The 15,045-nt window shown below is 41.4% G+C and overlaps 1 long non-coding RNA gene across 1 annotated transcript in view; it reads left to right on the forward strand.

The window, feature by feature from the left end:
• The first annotated feature begins 5,149 nt into the window (after positions 1-5,149).
• Positions 5,150-15,045, forward strand: part of LOC126403541 (uncharacterized) — a 155,239-nt gene continuing 145,343 nt past the window's right edge. The window contains exon 1 of the long non-coding RNA XR_007571323.1: positions 5,150-5,638. This is a non-coding gene — a long non-coding RNA (uncharacterized LOC126403541). The remainder of the gene's footprint in view (positions 5,639-15,045) is intronic.

Genomic DNA, 15,045 nt, shown 5'->3' on the forward strand with positions numbered 1-15,045 from the left:
AAAAAAAATGTTTGCAGCTTTAGGGAGGGTCAAATGATAATAAAAAAAAATAAAATAAAAAGTAACACCCCAGCCACCTTCTCTGATAAATAAAGAACAGTCCCTTAAAGGTGCAAAACTGTAAATTAAACGCAGCCAGAGCTGAGAGAGTGGCTGCTCATGCTGCTGGAGCACCAACGTACACTGTCATGTCTTTCCCCCTCAGAAGGGACATCAAGGGTTCCTAAAAAGAAAAGAAAGAAAAGGGAAAGGTGCGTGAGTGAGACATGGATCAAGAGAGGATGGGGGCCCACAGAGGCAGCTGATGCGTCGGGCCCAGAATTTGCTGCTACGCTCCTGTTTACATATGGAGCAGGTCCTCTTTCACAGAGTCTGCCATTTTGTTCTCACCAAACACGGCCATTTGTGTTTTCCCGTTGGCCACCGTAGTAGCAGTAGAACAACCTCACTGCTAGATGCCACCAAATCTTACTTATTAGACCTGTAAGTCATGGACTGCTGGTGTGGTCCCAGTGCAAGACGGTCTCTAGTTATTCGAACACGTCACTAAAGTGCTCGCTCACGGTGGGAATTATTGGGTCTCTGTATGAAAAGTGTCCTGACATCACTGTTGTTATGACTTGGTGCTGTAGAGATTAAAAGTGACTTGACTTTAAAAACATTTATGTATACAAGTATGTATTATTTTTCATGGGTGTGTGGTGATGGAGGTTTTAATGGATATCCTACTTTGCCAACAGTGATCCTCAGGTCGTGACGACGCACTATTTGCCTTTTAATAATTTTAAATGTGCCTGTTACAGCCCGAGGAGCCTCCTGGGAAACAAGCAGGACATAAAACACACAACATTTCTTTTGCACCACTGCAGCAGCAGCAGCTCCTGGTTTAAAGATCTGAAACAACGTGGTGATGGATGCTGGGTCAGCAGCACCGTTACATTAATGGTAAAATATTTTAATTGCTCTGAGCTGCTTTATAATTTCATATCCATTAGAAATGAGATCATAGCGAGCTGATACTCAGCAATGTATTTGTAATTCATTTCTTATTTTTCACTGGTGAGATGGGTCGATACAAGGCAGCGTCATACTTGAATACAGGCACCACACTGCTTAGCAAGTTCAACATGTCTGTGTGTTCTTTAGCTACTTGTTATTGGTTTATTGACCGAGAGAACGAGAAAACAAACAACTGTCTTGCCACCATTATTGCTTTCCAGCCCCCCTCACTGTGCACTTAGGGTTGGCTCGCTGCAGTCCACCAATATATCTCACACAGCTGTGTTTGCACAGGTTGATGGACACTGTTCCTCCACGGCCCTGCCCTCTTCAGATGGCGGGGGTGGCGGGCTGGTGGTCGTCAGGGGGGTTAAGGTTGATGAACAGTGCGGCGTGTTTGTCTGACCCACTTCATTTCATCTCAGACAGGCTGCGGGGGCTGCAGGTTGTGGCCGAGGGGGCAGCCGAGCCGGAGTTAATGACAGGGCTTTGTTTGGCGCTGGGGCTTTCGTCAAGATAGGCCCGAGTCAGACAATAGCCGGGGTCACAGGTCCTCGGAGACCCAGGGTGAAAGGGCTAATGAGTCAGTATTGAGCTAAGAGGAGCAGACCAGTGTGGTCTGCAGCCGCAGGCTGTGATGGTTCTGACACGGCTGAGGCTAATTTGTCTGTTGTGATCCTGACGGCAGGCTGCAGAGCCGACACGGTACAGTCTTATCAGCCAGCGTTTGGCACATAACACATCAAGTGTTGACTCGTTGTTGTTACCAAGAGTTAACCTCAGAGTTGTTTAGTCACTGTGGAGCTGGAGGGCTGTTCATGGCTGTGTGAAGGCTGAGACTGAGGCTGGGAGGGTCCAGTCTAAAACCCACCTGAATTCAATGTAGATTAATTCATTTTAAAAAACAAAATACCATACTTCACACCATCTGAGCAGTAACAACACAGACACAGACGCTGGCAGCAGCAGGATGCACCACCACTTATTAAAGAGCATTTACCAGGGGTGGGACACTGCAGGCACCTCACGATACCATTCAGTTCAGAGGGCGATGATCTGATGATAAAATGATCATTGATGCTTCAAAAACATTGATTTCTACACATGATTTATTTTCCTCACTGAATGACTACTTGATAATCTTCAAACATAGCATACTGTATTTGTAGCGCTCCATAATTAAATTAACAGATGAAATTATTAGCACACAGTGTGGCTCTTGTACAGGTCCCTTCTCCATTCAACCTTACAGTCAAAATGCCTCCATGACCGAACTTTTAAACCAGTCAGATCGGTCCATCTATGGTAACTCTCACGTTTCTTTTTTGGGATATTGCATACTATATTGGTTCACCTGAGCCAGTATGAAAATACTATTGCTTTTTTATTTTAAAAAGATAACTGCATTAATTAATTAATTAATCTCAAAGCCCCTCACAGTCTGCTGCCTGTATGTGAATAACAGAATAAGGGGTAGGTGGCGTACTCTGCTGTGTTGGCCCCTCTCTGCTGCACATCAGCTTCGGGAAAAGCCAAGACGCTGAGCAGATCGCGTGCAGGGTTTGTGAGGTGAAACAGACTGAGCAGAGTCATTTTCGTCACCACAGTGTTGAAGTTAAATCCTGCAGCGTGTTGGTCAGCTAGTCTCGTTTGTTACTGCTGATTGCTGCTCTGCTCCGTTAACGTTCGACTTTCGGTGATGGTGTAGAAGGTAGTCACAATATCCGTCACGTTCACCCCACAGTTATTATTTAGACATTAGATTAAAACAAGCCTTTTGTGAGAATGAATTACAAGTTAATCTGTGCTGTGTCTGTGCTGATCTCACGGTTGGGTTTTGCCTCTTTGTTTCAACCTCATGTTATTAATAAACATTTAGATAATCGATTACTGACGTTTGTGAATCAATTCTGAATCGTCCACATCTGCATCGCGATGCTTCTAAGAATCGATTATTTTCCCACCCTGAGCATTTACTGTGACACAAGCTGGAATGCACATTTTCTCCTCAGTGGTTATGTTTTACTTTGTGAACATGCAGATTGCTGCTCCGCTCGGATCCACTCGGGGATCAGATAATATTGACACCAGACCCAGGACTCTTGTCTAATACCAGACCCTTCCCGACTGGATTAGACTGAATCTAGTTTGGTGCATGGAAGAACTTGTGCATGGTTGTCGTTCAGAGTTCGTGCAGCTGTTTTCCTGCATATTCGTACAAATATAAAACTAATTAATCCATGTGAGCCAGACGACTGAAAGGAAGTTGACGTAGTGTGCATGTTGTGTTCACGTCAGCTCTTGGCTAGCTTCTGCAACCTCGATCTACCACAGATCCACAGAGATATTGACATGTGTCTTTTCAAAAGATTTTTCAAAGACAGTGTTCGTGTGATTGTCTAAAAATGTCCTAAAACCTGCTTTCTGACGCTGGAATCTCTTTCAAGTTCTCTTTTCCATAACTAGCCGGACTACTTCCGTCACTTCTGGTGAGTGCAGCCTCGCGTCTTTGGAGACACACTGTCCGAAAGTGTGTTCCCTTATCCCCATGTGAAGGGTTCATAGCTTAGAGACGACAAAAACACACAAAAGACACACAGTTGTAGTGAAAGATCAGAGGAGGAGGAAGAGGAGGTTTCTGGGGTGCATATCAGAACACTTTTACCTTTAGATAAAATTCAGCAACACGTTGTCGGATCTACTTTGTTTTAAGCATGTTGAACTCTGACTTCCTGCGTTCTGTGGACTCGGCATTTCTTCCATGTTTACACTCCCACAGTTAAATCTGACACTCTGTGCATGAAGCGCGACTGTGACTCCTTCAGGCTCGACCGGCCCCTCTCTTCCTTTGTTTGGCTTTTCGGCTACACTTTCACCCCCCCTCCCCCCCACGCCAACCCCCCACCACTCGATCAACTGACTGCGACCCCGGACACATGCGGCTCTGCCTTATCCAGCCGTGGCATTGACCTTTCATCTTCATACTGACCCGCTGTTTCCCATGACCTCTGACCTCTCGGGGTGAAGCCTGCAGCCGTCTGGACCTCCTCCTCCTCCTCCTCCTCCTCCTCCACCTGGCCCCTATCTCCACCCTTCAGATGGTCCAGATGGATTACTCTCTGCTGAGGCCGTCTCAACAAAGATGCAGGTCTGAGCAGCAGAATTATTTAAGTGATTGTGTTTAAATCCCGTCCATCAGCAGGCTTTGTGTTATTCCGAAACATTTCTCTAAATTTGAATTTGTCATTTAAGATGGTGTTTATGGTGTGTTTGTCTCCCAGAGTAGCACAATGCAGATGCCGGGGGAACTTTCTCTGTCTCTCTCTCTGTCTGTCGCTCTGTGAACTCGTTGTCCTCATTCCATAGCCTGGTTTTGATACATAGTGTCCTGATAGTTTGCTGGGGAGAATCTGGGTCAGCGTGGGGAGCCTGAGATAGCACAGGCAGCACAGGCACAGGCTGACTCGCTGAAGAAATACGTCACTCTTCGCTGTTACAAAGGCTGGAGAAATCAATACGGCTGTGCTGCTTCAAAACAGCAAATTCCACATTCCTAACATATCTGTCGGACGTATCTGCTCGAGTTTTAGCGACATCACTGTGCATATTGGTGGGATCAGGCACAACAGGGTTTAGATAGGATGCCATGTACCGTGGGTCCAGATCATATTTTTATCTCGCTCAAGCAGAAGAGAAGCAGGAAATTGTTCACAGGAGCACATTTCATTTTCAAAATTGACTGTGTGTGATTGCCTCGCTGTTTTGACTGACATGCCCATTAGTTTTGGATTAGGTATTACATCACTGGAGTCTAGACAGACATCTAAAGTGTGATTAAATAACACGCATTGGAAATAAGCAGCAAGCCAACAATATTGTTAATTTTGGCAGTTGGAGTGAGTTTATGATTCTTCATCAGCGAGGAGTTTTCTTCAGATTTTAAGAAAAGGTGTCAGATTTTTCTCACCTTTCGTACAAACTGTTTTTCAGTCTGTTTTGCTTCAACTGTGAGATTGTTGTTTTGTTTTTTTTTTGTTTTTGTGTGCAAAGTGGGGCTCGCTCCGTGGACTTTGGTCCGAGCAGCATTCCTGATCCACGCTGAAGCGAGAGGGGAGGGGAGGCAGAGAGAGAGCTGCGAGGGAGGAGGGGGAAGGCAAGAACAAGAGAGGAAGTGAGTGTTCATTACAAAGTGTGCCTCTCGGTTATGGGCATGCCCAGTAGAGTTCGCCTTGCAGCCTGAAATCCAGCCTCTAAATTTGAACAGGAGGGAGACGAGGTGACTGAGCAGACTTTTGTTGCTGCTCTCTCTCCTTCTCGCTCTCGCAGTGTTATTTTCCCCTCCTCTCCCAGCAGTCAGTGTGTGGAGAGATTTTTCTTTTGCTATGGAAGAGCAAGAGGAGGTGCACGTTTTATCTAGTGCAAAATACAACAAGGGGGAAGTAAAGAAAATAAGAAGAAGAAGAGGAAAAAAGAGTCTCCCTCTTCCTCTCCCTCATTCCCTCCTCTGCCAACGACTTTCACCTCAGAAATAGCGGAGGGACCAACTTCAAAAGGCAGTCAGGAAGGAGCTGGAGTGTGAAATCTGAGAAGAGAAGCAAGATGAGAGGCTGACCGGCGCTCTGTTTGCTATTCCGTCCAGGTCAGTGCCCAGGAAAGACCAAACAACTCTTTTCCTTTACCTGCTCTTTCTGCTTCCAAACTCTCCTCTGCTTAGTTTACATACGGCGCTTTACATCTGCCTGTGCTCTGAGTGTAGCAAATAGTGTGTGCAGTGGTGAGGGGTTGTGTAACAGCACTGACTGACAGACTGAATGACAGACCGTGCATCGTCTCCTCTCAGCACTATCCGACCGGTGTCACACACAGCCGAGTCAAAGTACTGAAACTGCTCCCTTCCTGCTCTCGATGTGGGAACTGTTTAGTTGATCAGCTCTGATGTTCACATGCGTACACGTGTTGAGGGAGGACAAACTCGCAGAATGCAGCCACGTGGTTACAATAAGGGAGAAATCACGGAGACGCACCGTAGGCTGAGTGCTCCCTCTCACTCACGTTGGGGAGGGGGGGATTGCGGCGGACGTATACAAAGACATTATTAAATTTCAAGTGTTGAGACTTCTGGATGCATTTGTAGCACAACTTCTTTTATTGTGTGGACACTGTTACTGCAGGCCGAGTGAGGTGATGTGTTGAGTGATGTAACAGCTGGGAAAGTGTTTTCAGTCGTCAGCACGTCAGGTACGGCCGCTCAGATTTACCTCCACATTTCTGTTTCTTAATTTGAGGATGTCCCCTCGAGTGGTTGCATCACAGGTGTAGATTTCCAGGGGGACACAGGGGACAATATTTAGAACATGTGCATTTTTGTCTCCCAATAAAACAAAAATTAAAAACATTGAGACCATGAATTAATGCAGGGACGATAAATTGGTGCATACAAATCAGCAGGATGGGTTTCATTCATGTGTTTCCTCTGAAAACTCACATTCTGAAATTTCCAAAATCACACTGTTAAAATATTTAATTACCAAATGTATTACCTTCAGTTAATGGCACCTTGGCTTCACCTTAAGTCCCAGAGTACAATAATATTACTGGATTTATTCACAGTGGTCCAGCAGAAACATGAAGTCAGTGAGTTTCTCCAGTTTGTGATTTGAAGTCAACAAAGGCGGAGAGGTTTTTTATCGATGACCATTTATTTAGTTTGAGAGCTGTCAGACAGCTCACCTGTCTGGGGCTGTCCTCCGTCTGAGGCACCCCCGAGGGCCTGTCCCATTAGCTATCCCAGCATGCCTTGCCACTGACAACGAAGTGTCAGCAGCGGCCTCCCAAGAGACTGTTGTTGACAGGTTTATTATTCCTAGGCGGGGGAAGTGGGGCACACTAAATATACGGTGACACCAGAGGAGAAAAGAATGGCTTTTATTATTATTATTATTATTATTATTATTACACTCTGAAGCTGATTCACAGAGTTAGTGGATAACACTGAAAGTCTTTATAGCATGAAAATTTTACAGGTTTCATTAATGTGTTTTAATCAATCGACAGAAGAAGTTGGTCAAACTCAAAAACATTTTTTTTGAGAAGAATGACATTAAAAATAAATAAGTCAGAATAAAATCAAAAGAAACAAAAAAACAACACTAAATGTAAACACAGCTTTTGGATAAATATTAAGTTGTCTAATTATTTACTCAGTATTGCCAGAGTTTGAATTACTTATAAAGATGCACGCAAATTGTTACCTTCATTTTTTAAAATTTGAACCAGTAGATTATTTTCAGAGGTTATTTTCACATTCCTGCAATAATCATATATTTTTTCTTTTGACTATTTTATTTTTACAACTGTTTCACCGAAACAATCTGGTTTCATTTATATTTTCATTATTGGTAAATCCTGATTATGTTCTCAGTTAATCAATCTGTTGTTTTGATCATTTATAATTTCCCAGTGCCCAACATTTCTAAACCTATATCTGTCCAAATAAGACAAAAAAAAAATCATCATTTTTAACAAATGACGTAAAATGGTGATGAATTGATGACTAAGATTAGTCGTCAGTTGCAATTTCACTTCAATTTTATTCACTAAAAACTTGTATTTAACAAATACAAGTGCAATTTATGAGAAATAATAGAAATGTGAAATGGAAGACCCTGATAAATCCGAAGCTTGAGAATATGGGCCCAGACATAAAGCAAACTGTATTTTTAAAATAAGAAAAAGAAGCTGTATGTAATAATATACAGTGAGATTTACAAGCTACAAACTCCTATGACTAACCAAGAACATTAAAAACTACCCTGATGCTCACGACTAAACGATCTTCAGACATTTCTTCCATCAGTCTAAACATTTGCGTCACAGGTAAGATCCCGTTAATAGAGACATGTAGCCAGTAAAAATAACCAATGTGAAGAGATGTGGAGGGAGCCCTCAAAAAACTGAAATAAAAAGCTTTTTCATTTTATTTCTTATCAGTTTAGTGTCAAATAAAACTGTCTGAATAAATCAGTTTAAAGACTTAAACCCACCCAGGTGAGTGTTAAGGACATGTTTTATAGTGACACCATTTATCAAAAGCAGAAACTGTAAAAACAGAAATTATCATTGGATTTTTAAATGTCTGACGGTCCTTGGACGCATCATGTGGGACAGAGAAAAGCAAGACCAAATCTGAGCCTAAAATAATGATATTTCATCAAAATCACTTTCTGAAAATTAATCCACTGGTTCAACTTTAAAAAATGAAGATAACAATTTTTGCGTGCATCTTTTTAAACAGCTCCAGCTCTGGAAATATTGTGTCGATCCCACGAGGCTTTTATAATCTGACAAACTCAATTAGTTTAGTACAACCAACATGATTTGCTTTGACTTTGAAAAACTTAATTAAGTTGAACCAACGTAATATTTATCCATAAAGTTGTGTTGATATTTTGCGGTCAAGCCTATTTTTTAAATCCCACTCAAAAATGTCAACAATGTTTTGGATTTTAACAAACTTCTTACAATAAGTTGTAAATAAGAATAAGCGGCCTACTGTAGGTATAACTGAGGAAAACTTCCAGTATAGGTTGAGCTGATGTGGAGACGCTGGGAATTGCTCTCCAACACTCCCTCAAATGTGCAGTTTTAGACAACAAGTCTGAATCTACAGATGTTAAAGGAGCCGGTTACAGTTTGGACAAACGTGGCGCTCGGGAGCAGCTACGCAAGAGCTGAAAACTAAACAGAAAAAGGTGGCGAGCTTGAAGATGGAGGCCTGGAAGAGCCTCGAAAAGAAGACATTATGGCGCACATCACTAAAAATAAATTGAATAAAGCTGAATAAAACACACAAATGAAACAAACTGATTTTTTTTATGCTGGTAAACATATGTATTTTAAATATGGCCCCATGAACCATTTTTTAGAGTGCACGTATCATTTAAAATTAGACCAGAACAAACTCAGCATGCTCAACTTTTCCAACTCCAGGATTTCATCTTTAACTTTTAACTTTCAAACATCAAAGGGGATGTTTTAAAAATCTAATAACTAGTTCATGGAGGGAGGGTCATGGACTTTCCCTCAGTCACTCAGGGAGGCTCAAGGTAAAATATTTGTAGCTTCAGGGAGGGTGAAAAAATGAAGCCACACCTCAGCCACCAACTCCTCTGACAAATAAAGAACAGCAAAGCGACACTGGAGTTCCTTTAAAGAAACGAGAGAAGAAGAGGAAAGGGAAAGAAAGCAAACTGACTTTGTAAAACAAAATTGTCAGAGGGTGTGTGAGAGGAACGTGGATCGAGAGAGGATGGGGGCCCACAGAGACTGCTGATGCACAGGGCCCAGATTTTGGTGCTCCGCCCCTGACTGCTGCCTCGGGCTCTTCTCGTAGACAGACAGAATATTTTTACACTATTATCAGTCTCAACTCTGCAAACCTCACTGAAGCTCGTACATTTTAAGTTCTTCATCCTCAACAAGATGCTTTTCCTCGTCTCGTGTATGAGAGGAAAGCTCAGCTGGTCTGAGGTCACAGAGCATAAACACGACATTATACAAGCACTGTGAGAGATGTTAAATTCAACGAGCTTCAGACGACTGTAGCTGTGAAGAAGAGGGTCAGTGGGAGCGTTTACCTCGGACCGTTTACCACGTCTTACTGTCTTCTATAGAATCTGATTCTCATGATAACAAGGAGAGGTGCTGCACAGTGCCGTGCACAGACACCTTGCAGGGCAGGTGCTGCAGTAAAAAAGAAGGGCACCGCTTTCATTTTTTATTGTGAACTCTGAAAGTGTGTCCTGCTGGGAGGTTTTCATGTGTCCGCCGGCACCAGAGGGGCTCCTGAGGACTCTACATACAGTGCAGTTGTGCTCAGTAATGAGCAGGGAGACTAGCTAGCTAGCTGACATATGAGGAGTCTCACTAGCTACACTGTGGACACCTAAAGCTGCGACACATGCGCGTCACTTCCTGCATCTATCAGTTAAATATGAGAGGCAACAACAAAGAAAACAGTGTATGCTCTCCTCTGCTCATTTTATTCTCATCTTCCTTATTTTAATAGTACCGTAATAATTCTAATGATTATCTTTTAAATAAGCTAGTGATGCACGATATTAGATTTTTTGCCAATATCCGATACACCGACATAGAACAGCTCATGTGGCTGATAACCGATACAGATATCAATATATCCACTTTTTCACCTCCTAATTTTAATCATCGTAAAGTCTCTTCTTTAGTGGTATTAACATCATGTTATACATACATACTCTTATCGTGACGGCCCATCAGCAGATGGAGACATGAAATACACTCTTCAATGTACACTGTAAAATATTTGTCTGTACATTTACAGTAAATTACTGGCTACAAGTTGCATCACTTTCACAGTAAGTTACTGCATCATGTTTACAGTAAATTGTTGTGAAATGACAGCTGTATACTGTGATCTCAGAGTTATGCCTGCATGTTACTGCGATATAGCAATATGCTCCCGTAAAATTACCACATTTAACTGTGATGTTAAGTATAGTAATTTTACGGGAGCATACTGCTATATCGCAGTAATACCTGCATGTTACTGTGATATAGCAGTATGCTCCCGTAAAATTACTATATTTAACTGTTAAAGCCCATTACATTACTGATATAACACAACATTCCTGCAAAGTTAATATATTTAACTGTAAATTCACAGTTTATGTACATGAGGTTACTGTGATTTAGCAGTATGCTCCTGTAGAATTACTGTGTTTCACTGTAAGCCGACAGTAAAACTCCATATATTACTGTGATTCAGCCGTAAAATTACTTAATTTACCTGCTTGAATTTCATAGCAAAGTTCATAAATTTGTTAAATATCACAGTAAAAAGCTGTGAGGTGATAATAATGTAATTTATTGTGAAATATTACAGTAACTTATTGTAACTTCCTGGAGGTACTTTTCAGTGTATCTATTTATTCAATGTGCAAAATGAGAAAAAGCATGTTGGCCGATTCTGATAGTTCGTTTAAAAGGTGACATCAGCCGATGACATGATGACGTGCTGATATTGTCGTGCATCCCCAAAATAAGCTTTACATTTTCTTGAAGAATTGCAGAGGACAGATGCGTGCAGCGGCTGCAGCTCCGCGCTCCTCCTTTCCTTCTCTGCGCTGTTTTTGCACTGCGTGTTCGTACTGCACCAAATTGCATGTGAGATCTGTTTAAATTGATTATCAGAGCCGCGTGTGGGAGACAAAACATTATTTCAAGTTGCGTTCTGCTTGATGAAGACATGTAAAAGTGGGGAAGCATTCGGCGTCCCTCACTGCTCGCACGGGGCAGCTGGTGAACAGGAATCTGACAGACTTGGATGGAGGCGGTGTGGTTTTACGTCAGACTAGCTTACTTGATGTTAATGGTGGGTTATTGTTAGTCTGGCTGCACTGAGATGTTTTAATGGTGGTTTAACAGCCCCAGTTGTTACCTGTCTGCTCCATGAAGGCAGATCATGAGACGTGACGCTGCTCTGCAGGGCGCTCAGTCTGCATGTGTTAACTGTGGTGGCTGTGACAAGGTCAGCTGGAGAGGGAGGGGCAGCGGCTCGACTCAGATGCAGACGTCCGACATACAACATGCTTTGAAGCCATGGGCCGAATCTAAAAACTAAAATATAAACGTATTAAAAGAAGCATATTAAAAAATGTCTTGTAGAAAGGGCACTGAGTTAGACAGAGGCCAAGAGGGCAGGAGCTGGAGCACCACCTGGAGTATTTCTGTGCACGTTCCTGGTATTGCATCATATAACATCACAGTCATTTACATGAGGCTCACACAGAGACTTGTAGAAGGTTAAAAGTGCTTTAAGTGGAAGGAAAGCCACAGTTTCTTTGTTAATTCTTTAATATGAAGCTGAAATATTCACAAATATGTTTATTCTGATACAAACATGTTTCTATTGGATCGAAAAATAATCAAGTTATTTTCATGTGTCCACCTTCATCAGTCCCTCTGTTTTTTACAGACGTATCATCGACAAATCTTGAATGTACGATAAATGCTTTGACTATAGATGGAGATAGAAGTGATTCGTGTTTGGCCAGCAGGGGCGTAGCAGCAAATTCTACACCCTATCAGCAGTGTGTGGCCCCCATCCTCTCTTGATCCATGTCTCTCTAACACACCTTTTTATTTGTACAAAGTCAGTTTGCTTTCTTTCTGTCTTTTCTTTTTTGGGGAACGACATGACAGTGTACGTTGGTGCCCCGGCAGCACAAACAGTCCCTCACTCGGCTCTGGCTGCGTTTAGAGACGAGTCTTTAAGACTTTAAGGCACTGCTTTTATTTATCAGAGGACGGTTGGCTGGGGTGTGACTTTTTATCTGTCCTAAGGCTACAATATTTTTCCTTGAGCCTCCCTGAGTGACGGAGGGAAATGCACGACCCTCCCTCCACCGTAAATTAGTTATTCGATTTTTAAAACTTCTCTGCTGATGTTTAAAAAGTTAAAAGTTAAAAGTTGAAAGTTGAAAAAAACTGCTGCTTAGTTTGTGCACACGTTTTATTTATTTTTTTATTTTTAATTTTAAATGAGACGTACACCGGAAAATATCCGATCTGATGTACAGTAAATTATTGGCAACACTTTATTAGTAATTAAGAATGAAATGACAGCTGTATGCTCACAGTAGTTATGCCTGCATATTACGAGTATTTAGCAGCGCACTTCTGTAAAATTACAATATTTATCTGAATGAATTTCACAATAAAATCCTGGTTAAATATCACAGTTGTAGCCTTTAAGGTGTCAATAATGTAATTTAATGTGAAATATTACAGTTACATATTGTAACTTTCTGGAAATAATTTCCCATGTAGAGGAAAGTGATTTAGATGAAATATCATTATTTTAAGCTCAGATTTTTTTTATTTTTGCTGTTTAACGAAAGCATTCGGCCCACATGATGTGTCCAAGGACTGTCGGAAATTTAAAATCCGACAGTAATTTCTGTTTTTAGTTTCTGGCTGTGACAAATGATTTAATTTTGGTGGTTTCTCTTCCAAAACCACTGAAGGTGCAAAATACAACCATTCAAATCTGTCTGCCCCGCCCCTAAGCCAATATAAAAACAAACAAACTAGGGACTGCTCTTTATCTTTAATATTATTATTATCATTTTTGTATTATTATTTTGACGGTCCCCGAAGCTACAGACATTTTTTCTATGAGATGGAGAATAAAGCTCAATTTTAGGTTGTTTTTCTGCGACGGAAGTGTTCAGTGCACGTGACATGTTCAGGGGTCGTCGGAAATTTTAAAAATCCAATGACAATTTCTGTTTTTACAGTTTTTGGCTGTGATAAATGTAAATTCGGCGACTTTTTTAAAGAAAAAAATGGCTTCCAAATACATGACTGCATGTTTTCTGTAAAAAAAAAATAAAAAAATAAAAAATAATCTGTATGCCCCGCCCCTAAGCCAATCTAAAAATCTGGGGACTGTTCTTTATTTTTTATATGATTATTATTATTAATTTTTTAATGTATTGTTATTTGACCAGCCCCAAAGCTACAAACATTGTGTTTTCTTGAGATTTAGAATAAAGTGGTTTTGATGAAATATCAGTGTTTTAAGCTCAGATTTGTTTGGTGCACATGACGTGTCCAGGGGCCGCTGGAAATTCTGAAATGCTCGCATGTTGAAATAAAACAAATACAAAATACAGCCATTTCAATGTGTATGCCCCTCCCACAGGCCAGAATAAAACACATAAGTCACTCCCCAGTGCTTAAAAGAAATTACTTGACCTGCCTCCCCCCTTTCTGCAACCCCCCCCCCCCCCCCCATAAATAACAGACAGTCCCTAAGGGGTGAGCGAGGCCTCAGAGAGCTTCTACGTGTTGTTTTTCTTTTTATAGACAGTTAAGTCTTTCAACTGATTTATTCAGCATATTTTAAATTAGTCGTGACGTTAAATAAGTAGATATAACATTTGAAAAATACATATTTCAGGCTTATTGAGGCCCCTGGCTAACCAGTCCCCACACTACGACCCCCAGTTTGCCAGCAGTTCCTTGTCAGTGATAAGCAGGACTTTCATGTGTTTACAGCAGTCATGTCTGTTGCCGTCATCTCTGACATACCACACATACTGTCGCTGCTCTCAGGCCTAGAACTGACACGCTGAGTGTTTCCCTGAAAATCGCAGTTTGTGTGTACTTCACGAAACTACGTGTACGAGGAGGAAACATCTAAAGGACCTCATCTTCACTTTCATTACTCTTAAGGTCTTCCTGAAGAGAAAGACTTTATCCTTCTTTGTGTGTGAACTTGTAAGAGTTAGACTTTAGTAAGATGTGCTTCGTTTCTAATAAGATGTTCAGGACAGAGCTTATGAAAAAAACCCTGAGCAGATTGTGGAGCAGATCTTTTGTCGAGCTCAGGACAGAAGGCAACGTTCTTTGTTGGCAGTTGAATATGTAAGAAGTTCTTTTTCGTCTCACGAATGTTGTGAACAGCATTTTTGGTGACTTTTAAGTCTTTGTGAGCTCGACACTTGTATTTACACCAGACACTGAACAACATGACTTCATACTAGAGCGGACTTTATAAAATTCTCATCTACTTCCATACAAGATGTTCAGTGGAGCTTTGATTAAAATGTGACTCAGGTGTAAAAGTTCATTCTTGACCTTGGAGACATGAATGAGAAGAAATCCTAACTCAAGGTGAACTTTTTGTTCAAACTGCTGAGGATAGATAAAAGAATAAAAAGGTTTTTGGTCAAAATTTAATTTGCTTTAAAGATAAAATTTAAACTTTACATTTTTTAACCCTTTGATCCAAATATGAACCAAGACTGTTCCGGGAACTGCCCATTGGTCCGACCATATTAAACCCGTTGTTCCGAAATCATCATGATGCCCTGTGGTTAAGGTCTGGTTAGGTTTAGGCACAAAAACCACTTGGTTAGGGTCAGGAAAAGATCATGGTGTGGGTTAAAATGAAAAAGAAAGTGACAAACACATAAGCTGTGAGCCTGCTTCGCCTCAAGC

Source organism: Epinephelus moara, chromosome 2 (genome assembly GCF_006386435.1).
Source record: "Epinephelus moara isolate mb chromosome 2, YSFRI_EMoa_1.0, whole genome shotgun sequence".
Classification (NCBI taxonomy): Eukaryota; Metazoa; Chordata; class Actinopteri; order Perciformes; family Serranidae; genus Epinephelus; species Epinephelus moara.